Below are 19,556 nucleotides of genomic sequence, written 5' to 3'. Positions count from 1 at the left end.
TATTAAAATATTTCAATGAGTTTTACTTGAGGGAAGAGGGAGAAAAAGATGCAAGACTTGCCTAGTAACTGTTAGAAAAAAAAATGAAATTTTACATTGGGATGAACACAGACTTAAATGGGAGACATGAGAGAAGATGAAGGAGTGATAAAAGGGAGAGAACATCTATGTGTACTGGGAAATAAAAGAACATGTTGTATTGGCCAATATAGCTGTGAGAGAGAGAAGCTAATGAGGAAGTTAGCACTACCTTAAAGCTCCTGGTCTTTTCTTTTTTCTTTTTTTTTTTTAATATAAATCACTGTTTCATATGGTGTCTCAGTTTCTTCACACCTATTTCCATTACAGAATTAAATATCAAATTAGCTGTCCTCTCAAGAAGAACTGTGCCAAAACATATACTAAATCCATGAATAAAACTATGAGACACCAGTCTTCCTCTTACTTCAATCTAGATATCTTTTATTTTTTAAATTTGAACTTGCTATCTTTGCCTACATGACACTGGTTTCTGGAACAGCTTGGATTTGTGCACGTTACAAGATGTCTTAAGCTAATTTTTTTTTCTTCTCATTTTGTTTTATCTCACCACTGTTGAGAATTGCAGCCATCTGAAGGCAGAATTTCCAAAATGTTTAAAACACACGTAAAAAAGCACGTACTAGTTTAAGATCCTACAGCTACCTTAGCCTTCCAGCTTTTATTACTGCTTGAGTTTTTATCTTTTTTTTTTTTTTTCCATTTCTTTAGGCCAAAACCCAAAGATGGGGACCAGGAAACTTGCTGTAGTAGAAAGGAGAAGAACCAATTTTGTGCTATCCATTCTCCTTGGTCTCCTTCTGGCATTTATCACTACTGCTTGCATTGCACTGCACATTGATCTTTCCACTCTTTCTTATCCTCTTCTACTCTTCTTTGCAATGGTGAACTGCCTTTTCCTCCATAGATCAACTCTTCCATCTTTCTAGCTGATTTGTGTTACCTTCCTTTCTTTCTGATGTAGTTTTGCGGGTTGACTACGCACGTGTTGATTTCCTTAGAAACAGAAGTCAATGGGTATGGTCTGCCATGTGTTTACATCGACTTGGGAGATTTTTAGATTCGGTCCTCTCTCTCCAAGGCACGGATGTGAAAGCAATATGTTATCTCTCCGTTGTTGGTTCTAGAGTGTTCCATGTAATACTGCAAATTGAGTCCATGCCTTGCACGCAGCATTCGGAAAGTTGCTGAATGTTGCTTCTGTGCTGTACATTTATTGACTGAAACATTTCAGTTGTTGCTTTTCGCACTGGTAATTTTAGAGCGCAGATGCCTAGCATGTTTACTCACATACCAGGGCTCACATTTAATGAGCAAAATGTCAAGTATATTGTTATCCACCATAAAAACTGTGAAAAATATCCTTGCCATCTGCAGTATGCCTTCTGCTTCAGCCTAAAAGACTTTTACAAGCAACTACATGAAATTAACATTAAAGTCAATATTTATAAATGGAACCACCTCTAAAGGGCCGGATCCTCTCCCCTCCCACACCGCCGTTCCTACTGGAGTTAATGAGCTGGGGGAGGAGGCTGGGTACAGGAAGTGGAGCTGCCTCGCTTGGCTCCTCGTTGCAGTGAGCCAGAATGATCTCGCAGGGCTAAGGAAGTGATGGAAAGAGAAGAGTGGCACTAAACAGCATTGACAGCGGCTGAGGGCCAGATCCCAAGCTGATGTCAGCTGGCATAACTTCATTGTCTTCACTGAAGTGATGCAGCAAATGTAAATCAGCACGGCTCTGCTGACTTATGTAGCCCAGTGTTTGATTTATTGCAGCTGAGGATAGAGCCTGAAATAACATTCATGAAATAGGTGGTGGATAGAGAATCAGAAACCAAGATTTCTCAGACTGTTGTGAAACAATATAGCATCTTCCAATAAAATGTTTTCTATTGCACGACGAAATGTAAGCTTCTCTAGGGCAAGAACTGGCTATTTGTTCCAAATTTTTGTGGTGCTGAGGGCAATGGAGATCTCATCTGTCACTACAAACTCTAGGTTGTCCTGCAAGAATAATAAAAATTAATAATTAATACTAAAACATCTCTCTCCAGTCTATGAGCTTTTATTTTTGCTCTTGCAAAGCCTTCCATCCCAGAGTGCTTAACTCATTGCAGAAATCAGATCTAAGAGCATTTTGGAAAAAATGCTGTTGTCCACTGCTGTTATCCAAACATCTAGAAGCAGCTGAAATTCCAGACAGACCTTTATGGGGCAGAGCTGACGGACCAAAGGCAGAACATACTCCCTTGAACAGGGGAGCAAAGATAACTTTGGCCATTTGTTCCAGCTGCTCTGGAAGTCCCCCACATACCCTCAGCTCCACCATGCTCATCTGATCTGCAGTCCAGCACAGACACCAGGAGAGCTGATCGCTCCCACAGCTGGAGGCTCATGAAACAAAGGCAGCGTAATCGCATAATCGACACTGCCTTGCCTTGTTCGTCATACACATGTTGAACAAGAGGATCAGAGAGAAAATTGCTGCAGTAATTAGTAAACACAGCATAAATATTTATTGAGGAAACTCCAGGTCAAATGGATTTTAAAATTTTTATTTAGAGTTGTTTAGATGTAAACATGTATCCTTAATTGGACTTTAAGAAGGGCACTCACACGTTTCCTTTTGAGCATTTCTAATGTAATCATCGCTTGGGCAATTAGGCCACTCGCTAAGCCACAAATCTTATCTTTCACACTGGTGAGTCATAAATAACGACTGAATCACAAATAGACCAGACAGACAAATGGTGGCAGAAAGGAAATAAGATTGGCTGTGAATATATTTAGTCTGGAAAGTAAAAGATGGCTGCAGACTACCTGAGGAGTGCAATTCCCATACAGCTCTCTAAATTGGCAGAATTGAGAGAAGAGATGTAACTTAAACTGCTTTATCATTTAGCTTGGTAAGCTCATGAAAGGGATTGAACACTAAGTAGGAGACTTTCTTAAGGCTGAATTGGATGATAAGAGTCCTTGAGTGTTCAGTGTTTCTGCCTGCCATGACTACCTGCAATTGCAGGGTCAGCACCCTGATTACCCAGGTGGTCCCAACCCGTCATGTTGTTATCAGTGGTCCTTAGGGCTCCCCAAGAACAAACAAGGGAAGTTTGCACAGATATATCTATACTAGTGCATCATACGTGCAAGGCTCTGTTTAACACAAAATCTAATGTTTGCATTGTGTGTTTGCAGCAGTATGGCCATATTGCAAAACCCTCCCCTTAGAGAAAGTGTGGACAGCTGGACTTGTTATGATTGCATTTGAGGTCAAGTGTATTCAATTATGGGGTGCACCTAATAAGATGGATATGGGCTAATAGCTCTACCAGCTAACGAAGTGCTTCCACTGTTTGACCAGTGCAATGACTTCGTGTTGTGCGATCAGAGTTCCTGTGAACTGTTGCAATATAGGTAATGGGACTTAGCACGTTGGGTTAGTCTTTTTTGTCTTCTGTAGTTTTCAAGGAGAAAGGGAGGCTAGGATTTTTGCTAGTCTTTGAAGACAATTTACTTCCTTTATGTAACTCTGAATACTCTGATGCAGCAAAAAAACAGAGACGTCTAAGTAAGTGAATGCTCTCTCTTAAGCGAAAAAAATCCCATGTCAGTTGAAGCATGGGTTTAACTACACCTTCCAGTCCTATATCAGCTCTGTGCTGCAGCAGTGGCCTCATCTTTGATTGTGCTCCTTGCCTCACTGTGACACGGTGTGATACAAAAATGTTGTGGGTTTTAATCCATCCCTAGAACATGGGTGCACAGTCTGCAAGATATTGGACACATTAAGTGTTTGTACCAGTGTACCCAGGACACAGCTTGCTCCCTGTTGTTCCCTTTCCTGCGTGCCCTGTGGACTCTTTCCTGTCATAGGGTGGAAATAGTTGTATTTCCCACAGGTATCCATTCCTGGTTATGTAGCAGAAATGCATATTATGTGATGTTGAAGCTATATAGACATGCATGATTATTGTGTGGTAATAGATGTTTGCGTTTTCTTATGACGATGACCATGTTCCCCAGCCAGTGCTCTATGCATCCAAATTAAAGGATCTTTCAACTGCAGGTATCAGGGCTATTGGCCTGCTCTGACCACAAGGTCCAGTACTAGGATTTTAGGGTCAGTTACTGCTTGTTTTCTGTGAGCTTATAATTAGGCAGTATTTTATCATCCTGGAGAAAAACTTCTAATTTTTTAAATTTCTGAATGTTTGGTCAGTCCATATGTTGCGATAGAAAGGTGCTCTACCTCATCGCCTCAATATTTGGAAAACTTTAAGTGGACAAAAAAACATAGAGTACTCAAAGTATTTCCCTTCAGTTTCCTAGAAATTAAGAACAGTTAAAACACTAGTGTGTAAGCAGTTAAAACAGAAAGTGACTTTTAAGTACGTGTGTTGCAGAGTTTAGAGATGAAGAAATCAAGTCCAACTTGAACTTGCACTTTTACCTCACTGAGACCAGAATTGCAGCCTAGGATATAATACAGCCCATTTTCTTGAAAACTAGCATGTCAGGACATGAATGTCAGCCACTGAAATACATTCAGATTAAGCCAAATTCTATCAAGTAAAACATCTTTTTCTTTTCTTCTTCTATTCCTTTTCTTTTCTTTTCTCTTTTTTTTTTTTAAAAAAAAGTAAAGTATATTTGTTATTTGCATACTTAACTTTCTGAAATGGTAGTTGAAAAAAGGGATTTGCCTCTCCAGAAATGTACAATTTTTGTCTCCTAGTTGGCTTGACATTGGTTCAACTTTCTTTTTCTCCTTTGCTCACCTACATGGCGAAGATCATTCTAAAAGGATTTCCATTTTGTAGGAGTCAGCTTTTCAAACATCTCTGAGAAATCACCCTTACAGAAACACAAAATAAAATCTTTGTGAGCTGAATCCCCACTCCATACCATGCCTAATCGAAGTGGCATTGTGAGCTTTGCAAATCATGCCATGTACTTTACACAAGGTATACCTGATGGTTTGATGGTTCTGAAGGTAATGGTTGGCTGATCAATGTTTTTGTAGTTCTGCTGCTATACAGAGCGTATACCAGCTCAAGATCTGCTGCTGCAGATATGCACTGTAATTTGCAACAGAGCTGTCAGCTGTGTGCCCAATGTTGCTGATGCTTGAGGGTTTTGCTTTTGACCTCACTACATATAGAATAAGGTCTGAGAAGTATGCAAGCTTTTTCCCACTCTCAAATTAACTTATTTATACCATCCTCCAACATTTGGGCTGAAATTCTTCACATTTCAATATCATGACTCTATCGGTTACTATATCGGTGTAAAAAGGAGCAGGAAAACCTTCCTGCTTTTTCCATTATAAAAATGTAAAAATTGTTACTGAAGAGCTCGGCCCTTACTAGGGAAGAAACCTGCACGTGTGTTGGTGGAGAATTTCACCATCCTGGCTTGTTCCCTGAATCCAGCTGTGCTGCAGGGTATAACGCATGGCTGGTATTTACCTTCAAAATGTCAGTTCCTGCTTTAAACAACTGCTGAATTCATCTATGGGGTGCTTTGGGTTGGCAAGCAGTTTCAGGAGCACACAGGCACACCTCATGGGCTCACGGTGCGCCCAACAGCACGACGCAGTTGTGGGCAGTTCAGGGTCCTACCTCTGCTACGTACTGCCTTATGGGACTTCGGAAAGCTTCTTCTGGCAGTAGCTCTCCCTCTGATTTCCATCCCTTAATTTCACGTGCTTGCTCTTTGGGTGCCAAACGTGTGGCAGAATGATGGGATTGGGGAGATGCTTAGAGATTTTCTTCTAACAGAGAATGTGATCTCTTGCTAAACTGGGGGCATGGGAACGGTGCAAACCTGACTTCCACATGCATCAGTTACCCCACATGCTAGCCCTGCTCAGTGTGCTTTCAGGGTACCAGAAAGTCACATTTGATACTGTTTGCAAAAAGCAGCAGGTTTCTTAGATCAATACCACTACTGAAGTACAAAGTAATAGTACTTCTAGAGGAGGAAGAGGATTGCCTTTTGAGTTGCCATCTGCTCCTGGCCTGATTCCAATTGCTTCATGGTGAGTAATCTGAAGGCAATTTTTTAGAATCAATTTTGTATCACATTTTCACAATATGACATATGTAGCTCTAGGTCTTAAAGAGCAAGGAACACTCCACCAGCAGCCTGCCTCCCACTGTAAAAGTAAATCCTCTAAATTAGAGGATAGTAATTAGTAAGATTCATTGATTTGCTGTAAATATCCTTGCTGTGTTGCCACTCCATTGTGGTTCACAGAATGAAGTCTTTTTTTTTTTTCTTCTTTTTTTTTTTTAATAATATGGCATTTTCTAAATGATCTCATCCCTAAGGCATGGGTGAAGTAAAGGTCAGTTCAAATGCTTCCCAAACAATAACCAGTGTAAGAGGATCACCAAATCTTGTGGGGGGAGGAGGGAGAACCTACAAAGCGATCAATGTAAGACCAGAAATGTCATTTGTCATCTTAGAGCAGAGGCTGTTTGGAGCAGAACCCGCGCCTTTGTAGTAGGCAAGTGCTCACACAGAAGCCAAATTCCTGCTTCAAGACATCCCTCCTCAGTGGAGCCCTAATCCTGTTTAGGCCCTCTAGCCATCCAGTGTATATATATCCGTGAGGAAGTGTATCTTGAGGCGTTTGGTCAAGGAGAAGGAACTGATCTTGCCTGGTAGTTGTAGCCGTCTTGAAAGTCTTTTCTGCAAAGATTCATTTCACATTCCCTAACCTTTCCAAGGTCCAAATGGTTTATGGTATTAGGCAAGAGTGCACCTTTATGCTACTATGTTCAGAAAAATAGAATACATATTTATATTGTGGGCTATGGGCTGCCAGCTTGCCGGCCCCAAACTTCCAGCTATAGATGGTGAGAACTTCCTGAGGAGCACCAAGGGATCTCCTCTCAACTGCTGTTGTAGGTCCTGCAGGGCTCCCTCTGACATCTTGCTGCCTCTCATCCTTCTTGGACCTGCAAGCACTGCTGAAGATGAACATCTGCGCTACTATGTTGTACCACATCTTTGTTTTTTCTACTTCACATCTGAGAAAGCATCAGAAGAAAGCAATTTGGGGCAACTTGACCTTAATAAATTTAATTGACCTTACTAAGATTAATTACATTCTTTGATAGGCAAATGAGCAATTCTCAGATTTTTCCTTCGCAAGGATGTTACAAATCACACCAAAAATATATGCAGATTTTTGCATATATCTGGCAATCAGGGAAAGGACATCCTTTGCCAAAGAACAACTTTTGTAATTTGAGAGGAGATCTGCATTTGTCAGGATAGCAACTACAAGGCAGTCCTTTCTGTTTCAAGTGAGAGCTCTCTTAACAAAGGATGTATGTGACAAGGAACAATTTGTCCTCCAAGTTTTTCTCTACAATAACGATGCAGTGAATGCCTGCTTCTGGACAGACAAGCTGAAGTGCAGGTCCCATCAGGATTTGCAGATGAGGAATGCGGCCTCAGCTGACCGAGGCGTTCTCTGAGTACACACTTACCAGGTTCAACCCAGTACAAAAGCTGGGAAAAGATGAGAGCTCTGGCCCTTTTCTTCTGGATGAGGTGACCCATACCAAGTGGAGAAAAAGTTTTAAATCTCTTCTTTGCTGGAAGTGAGATACCCTTCCGAAGAAATTGACCCCCCTCACCAGGCTGGGTGATATTCTGGCATGAGATTCTTTCAGTCTGTCTTTTTGAAACTGCTTTGCATGAACTCATTAAGTGAGAAGAGCAGGAAGAGTTAAACCAGTACCTAGCAAACCTCTGGAGAGTGAAAGTCAGGTCTCTCCTGTCCTAGAAGGCTGTGCTAAGCCTCAGGGTCATTCTCATGCCTTTGGCTGATTAAATATTTTTCCATACAAAAGGGAATCATTTAAATGGGAGAATGACTTCCTACTCCTCTCATATAGTCTAATAAATAAACAAGATTTGTAGAAGATAAGACATTAAATCACTGCAGACACAATTTGTATTTTAATGTAAGTTCTCAATACTTTGCATAAGCAATCTATCCACTGTTTGCCACGGATGGAGCAGGGGAGTCTCCTCCTGCCAGGTGATTTGTGAGAAAGGTTTTGCTTAATTGGCTAAGGAGTGCTTGTGAGGCATTACAACTTTATGACAAGGGATTAATTTAGATGATAATACGATGTAGGTTTGTTTGGGTTTGGAGTGTTTTTTTTTTTTGGTAATCTCCTGTGCCAGGAAAGCAAAATGGGACTCCCGTTGGAATTGCAGTCTAAATACAAGAAGTCCAGTGCATTTAAACAATTTGAAAGTTCAGCTAGGTATTTCCTTCTGACTTAAATAGGCACTGAAAGCCTGAAATTACAGGCAGCCTTGAAGATGCCGGAGAGAAGAATGCAAAGATTTCTATTCCTTAATAAGCTAATAGCTTTCTAGCACATATGGGTAAGAACCATTATTTGTAGATGTTTCCACCAGTACATTGAAATACTCTCTTTACACCACTGGCACGAGATGCTGTGTGCTAGGCAGCCTGGCAGATTGATAAGGGATGTGAGCAGATTGATATTCCTTGGAAGAGCTCTTTGCCCAGCTGATCCTGCTCTTTTTTTGTGGGCCAGAACCTGCTCACAGACCTACCTGTCACCATGAAACGGATCAGTTTGCTGCCCGTTCACACAGCATCTGAAAGTGGGCATCATGCAAAGTTTGTGGACGGCGGACACGTGAATTGACAGTCAGAAGTCTGAGTTTTGCTCATTGAGAGCCACAAGATGAGAACACTTTCAGAACTTTGCATCGGTGAGCACTGGAGCATGGTGTGAGATGTGAAGTGGCTGCTGTAAAGCCTAGCGGTGTCTGCAGGACAAGGGAGGACCACTCAGCCTTGGCTCTGTATTCATGCCATACAAGTCACCAAAAGACATGCTGACACCTCTCAAGATCGCGTGGGACAGAGAGGCATTTTAATTCAGAGGGTGCTGGGATCTGCGCACAGCTTGGTGCACAAACCGAGGGAGGATCTGGTTTGGGTCCAGTGCAGCTGGATTGCTATGTCTCTTCTCTTAGCTGGGTAAAACCTACCCCTATGTAATCCTTTCCTGTTTACATTTCTGTAACGTTCTGGTTTTCAGATGGCACTAGCTGGAAGATCCTGCTATGGGACTGGTGAAAATATGCTCCTAATAGCTTCAGCATGCAGGGCAAGTTATGGCATTGAAGATTTTCTTTTTGTCTTTATTTTTATTCCCTCCCCCCCGGAACCAAGAAAAGACTTGAGATGAAATCATGGTCGTGCTAAGCTCACTGAGAGCTTTGCCACTGACTTTAATGTGGCTGGGTTTCGTTCTGAGTCACAGCTCCAGTTGTGTTCTCTCCTCCTCGGTGGCAAAGCTGTAAATGAGCACGGCATGTTTTGAATAAATCCCAATTTTTCTTGTCAAAAATGAGAATATATAGTATAGCTTGATCCGAATCTCCTCCTATCACAGTATAACTTTGAATTTTTCTTCCCATCTAGTGTTATCTGGCATCCCAGTTGAAAAATTATGCATCTGGAAAGCAGCTGACTTTGATTTGGAAAAAGCGAAACACTTTTAACATGTCATTTCACTTAACATCTTTGATGTCCAAAAGTACCCAGGTTTCTAGAACAGAACTGAGAGAATATGGTAATATCTAGTCATTAATGTTGAATTAGTGAGTTAATTGTCAGGCTAGCACTGGGAACAGATGTGTTTTTGTAGAATGGTGGGCTAAGCGTATTCATTTTTTTAATGCAGTTTCTCTTTGGATCATCAATGTCTCTTAGAATTCCCTTCTCCTTTCTACCACCTTGTGTAACTGCTCTATTTTGCACAGCCAAGAAAGAGCACATATCTTTCACTGGAGCTTACAACTCCATCTCAAATTACAAAACGTCCCTGACTATTCAGCCTTTTGAAAAAGCTGTAAATAGAGATATAACTTACCTAGCAACAAAAAGTAGATCTCCACAATGTTGTCTATGAACACAGAGTTTATTCAGTTATGGTTATGACCTAGCTCTTATTTTCCTGTTGTTAGTCTTTTAAAAAGACTACAAAAAAAAAAAAAAAAAAAGACGTTTCTATTCTCAGCTAATGTTAAGAAATCCTCCTGATAAAAACTGGGCAGAAAATGAATTATTTAAACTTCTACAATTAACATACTCGGTAGAGTTTCTGCTGGGTCAGGTGAAAATAGAATTGAGTGAATACTAGGGAAAAAAATGTAAAGTTTTGAAAACGTCAGGTTTTTGCTGAATATTGAAATACAATCTGTAGCCTTCAGCTCACACAGACATATTTAGTGAATGTTTTTATAAACATGTTTAATTTTTTTTCTGAGTATTTCCCTTCCCCTTTCAGCTTTCAAATGACACCATACAGTAATAAAAGAAGTACAATGGAAAAGAAAGATGTAGACAGAAAAGAAGGAGAATGTTTCCTTTCCCTTTCTTAACATTACGGAAACTTATTTTTTCTGGATAGCTTTTAAAAATATTTGAAGCATTTGCTTCAGCTGTAGTAAAAGCAACAGAAATATTAAGTTGTTTTGTTCCAGATTTAACCTTATTAAAAATTCTGATGTGTTAGAAGACTTCCTATCTATTTAAGGTGAAAAGCTTGGTCTGTGACAAAAGAAACTTATTATCATTTCAAAGGTTGGTCAGCATTTTTGCCTATATATCTACTAGGTAATAATGACCACGTTGACCCTTTTTTGATTGCCGAAGGCTTTTATCAGTGCATTCATACTAGTTAAAGATGATGCTCAATGCCGACTTTCATATAATGCTTTCATGAAAGTGCCTTTGAGAATGAAAGCAGTGGCCAGATTCTGATCTCTCTTCTTCAGATCTTACGCTACTGGAATTTCATTTCCTAAATCAATGTGATAGAAAAGAAAATTATGCACATTCTCAGAATATATATGAAATCTAAGGCTGTTTCTAAAGAAAACATCGTATCTATTAGGCACTTTTCATTATTCAATTTAATAAAAGTTTCAAATGACCTCTTTCTCTCGTGGAGCTAACTGAATTGCAAAGCTTAGTGTCCTTTGGATAAGTTCCAGAAGGGAAAGTCACCCTGCAGAGTTTAAGTCTCAGTGCAAAGCAAACTAAGTCCACTGTACTTGAACTTTAACTACCATTTATTACGAGGTCTTGAGCCCTAAGTGTAGCGCCAAATAGATGGAGAATGTCTGTATTCAGCTTGTATTTCGGACCTGTTTCCGAAGCCTTAACGCATGAGAAACTTAACTTAATGTAAGTTTTCTGAGGAGTAAACAAGGCAGAGAGGGCCTTTCCCATTTTCTCCTGATACTTCAAGAGCAAGAAGTTGGAGAATAAATTAAGAAGCTCAGCCCCGTTGTACCACTGGCTCTGAACTTGGCAGCCGCGAGGTAGCCGGGCCCTCTCCAGCTACTGGGGGACTATGCCCCCTGTCCCCTTCCCCCTGGAGCCCTCGATTCGAGCGTGGCAAGGCAGCCTCCAGTACGTGGAGGTCTGTTCACATCCTCCAGTCTTCACTAACCTCTACCTTAATTACTGCAAGGATGAAGAAGATGGGGAGTTGGGGCAAACTTAACCTCGGGTGAAATTCCTATGCACAGAAGTCCTGAAGGCACCAAGTATCTGCACTGACGTTTGTGCTTACTTTTGTTTACTGTCCTTGAGTAGAAATAATGTTTATGCAGTTGCAGAACATTATTTCCACCATTATTTCTTGCAGAAAATCACAATTCTGGTCTTAGAGAAAACACTTTTTTCAGGCAGATATTTTTATGATATGGCGTGCTGTAGGTTTTTCTGGAGAATTGTTAGCTAAGTGAAAAGAAGATAACTACCATAGGTATGTCCTTCGCTGTCATGGAGAGGATGCATTGCGACTTCTACATTTAACAGCTTTAATGGTGCTATTTTTGATAAACAATTTTATGAGAGTACAGTTTTGTCTTGAAAGACACAGCTGTAGTCTAGGAAACTAAACATATCTCTCCTAGTGTTTTTATTTGTCAGAAGAATATTTTCAATACTCATGTTCATCTATGTTTTTTAGCCCACTGCAAAATGAAAAATATATGGTGAAGACTTCTCAGTTTCCTATTTTTGTACAGATCAGAAAAGAAATTTAAGTATAGACACATGCTTAATAATAATTCAATTGAATGTTTTTTTCATTGTCAAAAGCACTGGTAGAGGAATCCATCAACTATTCTGATTTCCATACAAGTCAATTTACTGTCTTCAAAATGTAACGCTAATGGCACTCAGTGTACACACTGTGATCCTTTAAAATAACGTACATGGCAAACGGATATGTTCTCATGCATTAATAATTTAAAAGTTAATTTTAGGTACTTACTCAATATGATTAACTGATGGATCAGCAGTCTCATATAGAGAAACAGTGAGCACGCTTAAAGAAAGAGCATGCTGGAAGACCGCCAGGTGGCTGCCTGTGGGATGGTTCAAAAATACATGAGCTTTACCCTTCCAGTTTCGCTTCGGCATTGGATGTAGAGCATCACATTTCTAAGGGTGGTCTCCAGTTTTAAGATTAAATATATGAAGTATCTGTCGGGCCGAGGTATCAGAACTTTTGGGGAAGAAGCGGCGTGTTTCGGAAGCCAGGAATTCCTGCAACGCAGTGCTGGTGGTGCCTGACGGACTCTGCAGCACTGGTCACGATAGATAACGTCTCCCCTTTCACTTCTCCCTTTTTGAGGATACCCTGTAACGCCGGGCTGTAAGCTGATCTTCCGAGGTGGAAATACTACAGATGACAAAGTATAACCGTGCCGCTACACGGCCAAAGAATGTGCCAGGGCAAATAGCATTAAACAATATGTAGCATAGGCGGGTGCTGAAGTCTTTGGCCATGTCCAGGCAGCGGGCTCCATAGAAGAAGTAGGAACCGGTCTTAGGGACATCTACTGCACAACCCCGCTCAAATCACAGAGGGTTTGTGTATGTGTCATGCAAAATAGAGCAAATCACATGTGCTCTATACGTGCAGGTTGCTTCTTATGTGAGCACATGAGGCTGTGATGCCAGGCACACCAGCCCTAGTATCTGATGGGCAGTAGGTGCCTCTTCATCTCCAGGGGGATCTTGGGCAGAAATCGGACGCCACCTACCTTCACCTTCCCACCAGACAGAAACCCGGGCTTCAGCTTTTTGCTAGGGGGACAGCGGGCAGCTTTTATCCTCTGGTGAGGCACCAACACTCTCTGAGGATGGAGCGGGACGGCTCAAAGAGCAGTCGTGGGGAGCCAACACCCACCTTGCCACAGAAACCTGGCCTGGCCATCTATTGAAGGGGAAGAGGGCTCTGGCCTCTGGGACCGTGACATTGCCCACTGACCTCTTACAAGAACGCTTCCCAGCACTCCCAAAACCCCAATTTAATCGGCGGCAAACAACGGCCAGCGGAAAGTCAGGGCAGGCCGATGCGGCGGTGGGATGCCTGAGGTGACCTGGGTCAGGATGGGACAGGCGCTAGCAGTGCTGACAGGCTGAAGAGCAGCCCTCAGTGCTGCGTGAAGAGGAGGGAGACGGCCGAGGGGAGAGTGGTGCCGGGGGGAAGCCGGAGGTTGGCCGTGAGAGGGGGAAGGCCAGAGGCCGGCCAGGCAGCCCGCAGCAGGGCGGCACACGCGCCCGCAAGGTGGAGGTGATGTGCATGAGGAACAGGGAGGTTATCTGAGGAGTCGAACAGGGAGAATGGGCGGTGAGAAGAGAGGTTGATCTGAGCAGGGTGGAAAATGCGGGAGAGCAGGCTGATAGCAAAAACATTCCCTTAAATACAGCAAAGAAGAGCCACGGAGGAAGAAAGGAGAGCGAGGAAGGTATCATGTTACATTTCAGAATACGTTCGGCTGGAGAGTCTGGCCCCAGCGCTGCTATTACACTGCGTGCATCTGTCTTTGGAGGAAAAGTACGGAGGTTTGCTTCTCCTTGGACTCGGTTTCCTTTTATAGCACCGGCCACTTCTTACAAGAGGTGCTTCTGCGCCTGGCAGACGAATATCCCACTGCTGCCCGAGTGCCACAGGTCGTGTTGAAGCCTATAGGGCTGTAAAATGGTAGCTCCGAGGGCAGTAACCAACGTCACTCCTCACACGGAGCTTTCTCTCCGTCCGAGTTACTTGCAAGTTACTCGCAAGCAGGACTGCTGCGGCAAAGCTCTGGAGTGAAACACCAAAGGTCCCACTGCCAGAAGCTGCAGCAGTCTGCGGGAGCACTGGTGGGGGTGTGGGGACTGGGGAGACGAGGGTGTTTGGGGTGTTTTGCAACACCAAGAAGTGCTTTCCGCAGTCTGGCGCACACCGAGGCACGCGTCCCTTGGGCTGCCGGCATAGTTCGTAGGGGTAAAAAACCCGGAGCAGGGTGTGCAGGTGCGGTCCAAGGAAAAAAAAAAAAAAAAACACGCACCAACCTCACCACCTGCAGACATCCCCGGGCACTTTATGGCTTCTTTTCCCTTAGGACCACCCCCCCCCCAAAAAAAAAAAAAACAAAAAAACACGCGGCGGGACAACCTGCCGCCTCACTTCCTTCACAGGGCAGAGAGCCCCGAACCCCCCACCCCGGGGTGCTGCAGCGGAGCCCTCCCGTTCACCCCCCCTCCGCCACCACCGGCCGCCCCCTCCCCGCACCGGGCCGGGGCCGGGGCCGGGGCTGCGGCTGCGTGCGGCGGGGCCGGGGGCGGGAGCGGGGCGGGGCCGGCCGGAGTCAGCTGGGCGCGGGGCGGGAGCGCGGCGGTGGCGGGGCGCCGTTAGCACCGGGAGCCGGCGGCAGGAGCAGCAGCAGCAGGAGCGGCGGCAGCAGGAGGAGCAGCAGCGGGAGCGGGCGGGCAGGCAGAAGTTTTCCCCGCAGGTCCCTCCCGCAGCCCGGGGCCGCCTTGCGGAGGCGCAGCCGTCCCCGTGCGCGCTGGGTGTGTTTTTAATTTTATATATATATATATATATATATATAAACATCTTAATTTTTTGTTGTTGTTGTTCCGAAATTTTTATTTTATTTTATCATTATTAGTTTTTTTTTTTTCTTTTTTTGGAGGCGCCCGGCTCTGAGAGCTCGCCTTCCCACCCCCGCTCCCGACCCCTTTCCCTCCGCCCCGAAACTCGGCGGGGTCGCGGCGGGCGGGGTGCCGGCCGGCCGCGCTGCAGGTAAGGGGTCGGGGGGCGACGGGGGGCCGGGGGGGGGGGCCGGGAGGCGGCGCCGGCTCCTCGGTGGCGGAGGCCGGGGGAAGCAGCAGGAGGAGGAGGAGGAGGAGGGGAGCAAACTTCCTTTTCCTGGGGCCGCCGAGCCCCGTGCCCGCGGGCAGCCCTCGGGGCCGGGCCGGGGGTGCCCGGCGGTGCCCGCGGCCCCTTGGCTCCTTCCCCTGCTGCCCCCCGGCGGGAGGTGGGCTGAGGACCTGCTCTGCCCCGCCGGCTGTTGGCCGTGCTGCTAAAAGTCGCTTCACCCCCTTCTCCGCTTCTCCTTCTCCTCCCCCTTCCCCTATTTTCCTTTTTTTTTTTTTTTTTTCTCCCCGGGGGAGGGATCCCCGCTGGGCACCCCGCAGAAGTGCCACCCCGGGGTGCTGCCACCTTCCTGCTCCCGTGGTTTGCAAAGCCGTGGCGGCAGCTGGGAGCCCCGTGCCCTCGTCATCGGCTCCTTGCCTGCCCCCCGTGGGCTCCTTGGGAGTGCCGGGTGTCCCCCCGGCAGGGTTTGGGGTCGGGGGGGGGTCCTCGCTTCCCCGTTTTGGGGCCAAAGCTTCACACTCACCGCTCTCCACTCGTGTGGCTGCGAGCCGGGACCCACGCCGGGGTATCTCCTCCGTAAGAACAGTTTGCAGTTAATTGCTTTGGCAGATGAACTCCTGCGAAATCCTCTTGCCCACTTCTGCTGCTTAAGTGCCCCCCCCCCCCCCCTTATTTCCCCCCCCCCGCTCTCCTTTGAAGCCTTGCATAGCTCTGTATTGCCAGCAGCATGGAAAGTGCTGATTCAGCAGCCTGGAGCCCCACTCCATCTGAAGTGGTGGTCTGCCGAAAATGTTCCTATTTGTTGAAACGGGAACATGTGTTGCTGGTGTGTCAAAGCAGCATTGATTGGGTTTTCTAAAACAGACCTAAGAATGTGGTTTACTTTTCCCTTCGCAAAAGAAAGAGTGAATTTGGGATGGGGGGGGGGGGGGGGGAACAACTCGCGCTTAAGTGGTGAGAGGGGGGTGTAAGGGATGTGGGTAGCTACCACGTTAAGATAGATTGTGTTGCTACATAAAGGTGCTGAGCAGTTACTCACCTTAACGAAGGCTTTGTAGGATGTATCGCAATGATGCCTTAACGCTTCAAGTCAATCTGTTCCTGCATCTAGAGGCTAGTTGTACTTACTGCACTAGAAAAGGTACGGAGAAGGGCAACAAGGCTAATCCTAGGATTAAAAGGAGTGAGTTATGAGGACAGGTTGAAAAAAAAAAAAGCATATGGAGGTTAGAAAGCCTGCTTGGAAAAAGGAAATATGCTGGAAACTTTAAGTGACAGCTCTGGCTTTGCTTCGTGATGGTTCTGGGGCAGGGGAGGGGTGCCGGGGGTCAGCGGGATGCTTGGTGCAGGCAGCGCTCCTCTTTCTGGAGGGCTTACCTAACAGCAAAGCAGAAGAGGGAGGGCTCTTGAAGAGCTGTACTCCTCCGGCTATCTCTGTGCAGTCTTACGCTGGTATCAAGGCTGTTTGGGCTTGCTTTTGCCAGAACTCTTTCAAATTCTACACGATGCAAACAATAAAGCCTGAAGAGCAATGTTTGGTAGCCTTATTCTAAGCAGTAATTGACAGAGCAGCAGACCCTGACGCTCGCCTCCGGTGATCATTTTACCATGTTATTCTCTGATTTATTTTCTTCACTTGGACTTTATTTGTTCTTAAAGTAGGTCTTGTTTGCCCTGGCTACATATTAAAGATCTTGTCGTACTTCCATGGCTTTCCTTGGTTTTGTTAATCAAAATATCTCTTCCCTTACGGCTGTGAGAGTTGGCTTTCATCCTCAGATATGGCCACACCTGGATTTCAGTAGTGTATTTCTATAGATTTTTATTATGTAGTCCAAAAGTACTGCCTAAATGTGAAATGGATCTCTGCATTTCAGTTCTGCTTAAGACTATACCGTGTGCTCTGTGAATGAGAAAAAATGTTTGCAGCCCTCAATCTTGCAAGTACTTAAAAGACTCCAGCAAGAATTGTCACAAAGGTTTTTAGAAATCTCTGGTCGTGTTCTCAGCGTCTCGCTGGGTGTAAATGGGCTAAAAGTATCTGGATCTCTCTGGCAAAGGGATTCTTCCAACGCGGGGAGTTCCCAGCTGGCAGAGGAAAGGCATAGCTGGGTCATGTGCCATTTCTGCCAGCAGCAGAAGAGTATTGCACTGGGAATTTGTTTTCTGACAGTACCAAACTAGCAGATGTCCCTCTAGACTGTGAGGCACAGGCAGCTTTCCCCTGCGTGCATAGCTGTGGCAGGGGGCTCCCGAGTAGTGTCACACCGGGTGGGACCGTGCTGTCACGCCTCTTCTCCCTTCTGTCATAGCCCCATCCACGTCGGGTGTAGAGGCTTACAGTGATATGCCAAACGAGGACAGATTTGTAGGCAGAACTCTTCCTTAGACCAGCTGAGCTCTCTTGCGGGAGGTGGGGTGTCGGGGGGGGGCTCGAGCCCATCTTTACAGGCGGGGTAGTGCTGGAAGCTTGGGGGGAGGTTTAGGGGTTGCCTTTGGATGACCAGTGGTATGCATTTTTAGGATGCACTGAAGTATTTGCTCAGGCACGAATTTCGGTGGCTACAGCAAGCGCTGTGGTGCAAAAAACTTGCCAGTTTCTACTTTGTATGCTGTCGAAGCCTGAGATTTGCTTGGGTTGGTTTCAAGCAAAAACTATTGGGAATGGCTTCTGGACCTGAATGGGCTGTGGCAGTCCTGCTGAGTTCCTGGGCCTTTTTATTCTAAACCTCTATGTGAACTTATTAGTGGGACAAGGGAAGTGCTTTTCTTCATTTTAAGCCCACATTTATGTGAACACTAGGACTAAGGAAGCCTACTTTTCTTTGGGTTTGTCTTATGATTCATTTCCTTTGTTGAATATGCTGTCAGCTCTGACTAAACCATTTTTGTCGGCAGCATTTATAAATTGGTGCAGACATTGGTGCAGATTCACAGTGCAGCATTCCTTGTGTGTATCCACCAAGCCCACTGCTTTCACAAACAGGGAAGGTAACTCCTGAGACCACTGCCTCTGTCAGGCTTGTGTGACATTTGCCAAATGGCTTGGTTACAGGGTGACTGCCTAAGTCTCCTTCAGTAGGAAAGCAGGCTATGAAGTAAGGATTGTTTTTCTTGGAACCTAGATCTGCTCCTGGACATGTCCAAAACATATTGGTTGCAACTCTTCGGCTAGGGAAATCTGGGAATGGAGATCCTTTTCTAAAAAGGTGAACCTCCGATATCTTCTTTATGAATCCTTTCATGAGCATTGAACTTTATTTATCCTTGTACTGCCTGCTGGTCAGGAGAAGACTTCACCTAAACTTAGATGTGGCAAAGTAGTCTTGTTTCCCATCATTGTTCTCCCAAACCTGTGGTTGTTATGAAAAATAAATTACCAAGTATACAGATGTCGTATCCCTGCCTTTCTTTCCTTATACTTGTTGAGCTGTGTACTTCTGAACTCATCCTGTGCCAGGTCTTTCCTGTTCTGCAATCTGTTGAATTGGATGATCTTTTCTGACAACAGTTCTACTAGCTGAGTGTGACTCCTGTCTTGTGTTGTGGATGTGGGGAGAACTATCCAAGGAAGCCAGGATCCACTATGAGGACTGCATAAAAGAAAGTTGTTAATCAGGGTGATGCATCCTGTCTACGAGCAGACTGTTAATCTCTTCAATGATGGAAATAACCAAAATACCCTGACTTTGAGATCTGGTTGTATATACCATACAAACCCTTTCCTGGCGTGCTTTGTTCCCTTGGGCACTGTCTCCTTAGCAGATAGCTGATGTGAGAGACGGACAGGTGCTACATGTTTCATAGAAGTACATTCATTTGGAAGTGGTGGTGGTTGTGGTTTCTAGTAGCTTTTGGACTCAGGATGTACATAAGAGCACTGAAGCTTAAAGGATTCATGAAGTGAGATTTTACCACTGCCAAGTTATCTTGAAATTTTCCTTTTAAGAGAGCTTCACATTCACACTGATGTGCACCCATTGCTGGAAAACTCATTTCCCTCTTTGCTTTCCTAGGATGGATCAGCTCACGCAGCCCAAATGTATGCAGCTACCAGGATGGAAAACTGCAAATTCAAACCCTTATTTAGAGTAGTGCCCCTGTGAACTGTTCTGTCTTCCCTGATGTCTGTAGCAGGGAAGGACAGCAACTTCCATGTGAAGCTCATGAAATTCAACATGGCCAAGTGCAAGGTGCTGCAGCTGGGTCAGGGCAATCCCTGTTATCTGTACAGGTTTGGGGTTGAAAGGGTGGAGAGCAGCCAAGTAGAGAAGGACT

The 19,556-nt window shown here is 44.8% G+C and overlaps 1 protein-coding gene and 1 long non-coding RNA gene across 4 annotated transcripts in view; one reads left to right on the top strand and one right to left on the bottom strand.

Moving 5' to 3' along the window:
- Window positions 1–266: 266 nt before the first annotated feature.
- On the bottom strand, window positions 267–19,288 carry LOC308190653. Its single transcript, XR_013947443.1, has 3 exons — window positions 15,802–19,288; window positions 12,399–12,492; window positions 267–2,043 (listed from the first exon to the last, which is right to left on the bottom strand). It is a non-coding gene; the product is annotated as an uncharacterized lncRNA (long non-coding RNA).
- The window catches only part of GRB10 (growth factor receptor bound protein 10), a 150,627-nt gene continuing 145,837 nt past the window's right edge, over window positions 14,767–19,556 (top strand). For 2 of the 3 annotated variants that reach the window (XM_080582264.1, XM_080582265.1), the window contains exons 1-2: window positions 14,767–14,968; window positions 15,094–15,203. The gene's annotated coding sequence lies outside the window, so the exon portion shown is untranslated. The remainder of the gene's footprint in view (window positions 14,969–15,093; window positions 15,204–19,556) is intronic. The other variant, XM_080582266.1, reaches the window with a different exon arrangement.

Source organism: Anser brachyrhynchus (genome assembly GCF_964034855.1).
Source record: "Anser brachyrhynchus genome assembly, chromosome: 2".
In the NCBI taxonomy this organism is placed as follows: Eukaryota; Metazoa; Chordata; class Aves; order Anseriformes; family Anatidae; genus Anser; species Anser brachyrhynchus.
Note: the sequence above shows the minus strand (reverse complement) of the source record. Positions and strands in the feature narration are given on the sequence as shown.